General features: G+C 36.7%; 1 non-coding gene across 1 annotated transcript; it reads right to left on the bottom strand.

The window, feature by feature from the left end:
* Positions 1-209: 209 nt before the first annotated feature.
* TRNAH-GUG (transfer RNA histidin (anticodon GUG)) lies at positions 210-283 on the bottom strand. The gene has a single exon. It is a non-coding gene; the product is annotated as a tRNA-His (tRNA).
* Between the last annotated feature and the right edge of the window lie 2,801 nt (positions 284-3,084).

Raw genomic sequence — 3,084 nt, 5'->3', positions numbered from 1 at the left:
AGACTGGTTCCAAACTGGGAAAGGAGTACGTCAAGGCTATATATTGTCACCCTACTTATCTAACTTATATGCAGAGTAAGTTAAGTGTAGTTGCTCAGTCGTGTCTGACTCTTTGCAACCCCTGGACTGTAGCCCAACAGGCTCCTCTGTCCATGGGATTCTCCAGGCAAGAATACTGGAGTTGGTTGCCATTTCCTTCTCCAGGGGATCTTCCTGACCCAGGGATCAAACCTGGGGTCTTCTGCATCACAGGCAGATGCTTTACCCTCTGAGCCACCAGGGAAGCCCTACATGCAGAGTACATCACGCGAACTGCCAGGTTGGACGAAGCACAAGCTGGGATCAAGATGCCGAGAGAAATATCAATAACCTCAGATATGCAGATGACACCACCCTTATGGCAGAAAGCAAAGAAGAACTAAAGAGACTCTTGATGAAATTGAAAGAGGAGAGTGAAAAAACTGGCTTACAACTCAACATTCAAGAAACTAATCATGGCATCCAGTCCCATCACTTCAAGGCAAATAGATGAAAAAACAATGGAAACAGTGAAAGACTTTATTTTCTTGGACTCCAAAATCACTGCAGATGGTGATTGAAGCCATGAAATTAAAAGACGCTTGCTCCTTGGAAGAAAAGGAGCTATGACCAACCTAGACAGTATATTAAAAAGCAAAGACATTACTTTGCAAACAAAGGTCCATCTAGTCAAAGCTATAGTTTTTCCAGTAGTCATGTACAGATGTGAGAATTAAAGAAAGCTGAGCACTGAAGAATTGATGCTTTTGAACTGTGGTGTTGGAGAAGGTCCTTGAACTGCAAGGAGATCAAACCAGTCAATCCTGAAAGAAATCAGTCCTGAATAGTCATTGGAAGGACTGATGCTGAAGCTGAAACTCTAATACTTTGGCCACCTGATGCGAAGAACTGATTCATTGGAAAAGACCCTGATGACGGGAAAGACTGAAGGCAGGAGAAGGGGACGACAGAGGATGAGATGGCTGGATGGCATCACTGACTCCATGGATGTGAGTTTGAGTGAACTCCGGGAGTTGGTGATGGACAAGGAGGCCTGGCGTGCTGCAATTCATGGGTTCTCAAAGAGTCGGACACAACTGAGCGACTGAACTGAACTGAGCTGAACTGAGGTTTTGGAACTCTCAAGTTTTCTGATAACCAGACGAATTTTCTTATTCTTTAAAATAAAGCATTCATACAGCTGTGACCTACATTCTTTGGAGTCTTGATTTGATCTAAAATTATTTGGTCAGACACAGAAGTAATTTGCAAACATAGAAGACAATGAAAGAGTAAATTTGGATATTAGAGAAAACAAATAATCCTGTACCCAGCACAACATATACTAAAATAAATGTTACCAGTTTATTGATATTATTTTTGTAATTTTTTAAAATTTATATTCTATCTCTGTTTTTTAATATTTATTTATTTGGCTGCCCCAGGTCCTAGCTGTGGCATGTGGGGTCTTTTAGTTGCAGCCTATGAGATTTTCTTTTAGTTTCAATGTGTGGGATCTAGTTCCCTGGCTAGGAATGGAACCTTGGCCCCCTGCATTGGGAGGGTCAAGTTTTAGCTACTAGACCACCAGAGAAGCCCCTATTGATGTTATTATTGACTTATAATATTCTAAGTAGAAAAAGTCTTCAAACTGTCAGTTTTAGCATGTTCATTGTATTACTTTTAGACAATTTTAAAATTAAAATAATTTAAAATGTTTCCGTAGCTTCCAAGACTTGAGAGTAGAAAAAAGAATCCAGTTAAACACCCTTTGAGAAATTTTTTAAAGACACTTGGATCAACAAAATTATATCCTATAGTGTTTTCCAAATACTTTAAAATCCAGAAACATTAAAATTTTACTTTAGTAGGTTGTGTTTTACATTCAACATTTCTAGAGATCTCTAAATATTTTTTTAAAAATATAACAAGCAAAATGATTATATTATATTGTTTTTGTTTATTAGTAGGTTTATTCTTTATCAATATTATTGGTTATGGATCAAATTCTCAAGCACTAGAGTTTCCTTTTAAACCTCATACCTACATTTTATTGGACATTGGGGCCCATTTTATAAATAATGCACGCTGGATATTTATGCTTTTTTTATATAACTAGCAGCAGCTTATTTTTATGATTTTGCATTTTTATAGATGTTTATAGTTGTTTTACAGTTGCTTTTATGACATATTATGTATAAAATCTATGATTTGTTTGGTGTTGAGTACTTGATTAGGGAGAAAACTATGCTTATAACATTGTGATGAGGAAATATTATCTAGTTTATCAAAAAGCACTTCATAGCGCTGCTTCTCGGCATGCATTACTGAGTGAAAAGGGATCAGTGTCTTTATTAAATGAAGTACAAATCATGTCAAAATCACATTCTGCGGTACTTTTCCTGACAACTCAGAACTAACAATGCCTTTTTCATGAATCAAAATTGAACAAGATTACTTGGATTTTTTTCCTCTTAATGAAGCTCATATGGTTTTATAGTGAGATGATTTTTTTCTTCCTAATCCCCATCCCTCACCACTACCATCTCCACTCCATGTATTCACAAAAACCCATCCCTACCTGCATCTTTCTGGAGCTGACATAACACAAGTGTCCCCTACGTAATAAAACTCAACCTTGGGAGGGAGACAGAGTAACTTTCTCATGAGATTTCTCATAGATTTAGTGTTTAGTGTTTTTCTTGAAAATTTAAGCTTCCTATATATCTAGTAACTTTTTAAGGTTTACTAAATTACAGATTTTGTATTCTTGTGGTATTTTCTTAAGTCAAACAACAAATTTTAAAGTAGCATTTTAATGTGCTAATGTTCCGGGAAATATAGAAGCCAGTGCAAAATTACCAGCAGTTATTCAAGTTTGTGGATTTATGTGGGTTCTTTCAAGCACATTATACTACATTGGAGAGGACTGCCATAGGCCGAGTGAGATAAGAACAAGTCAAATTATAAAGCAGCTTTTTGAAGAGAAATAACTCATTAGTCAAAGTCAGAGCTAACTAATACCACTTTCCAAACCCTCCTCCCTAGACTTTTTCTGTTGCTTAG

This window comes from Bos mutus, chromosome 14 (assembly GCF_027580195.1).
Source record: "Bos mutus isolate GX-2022 chromosome 14, NWIPB_WYAK_1.1, whole genome shotgun sequence".
In the NCBI taxonomy this organism is placed as follows: Eukaryota; Metazoa; Chordata; class Mammalia; order Artiodactyla; family Bovidae; genus Bos; species Bos mutus.
This window is presented reverse-complemented; position numbering and strand designations above follow the sequence as displayed.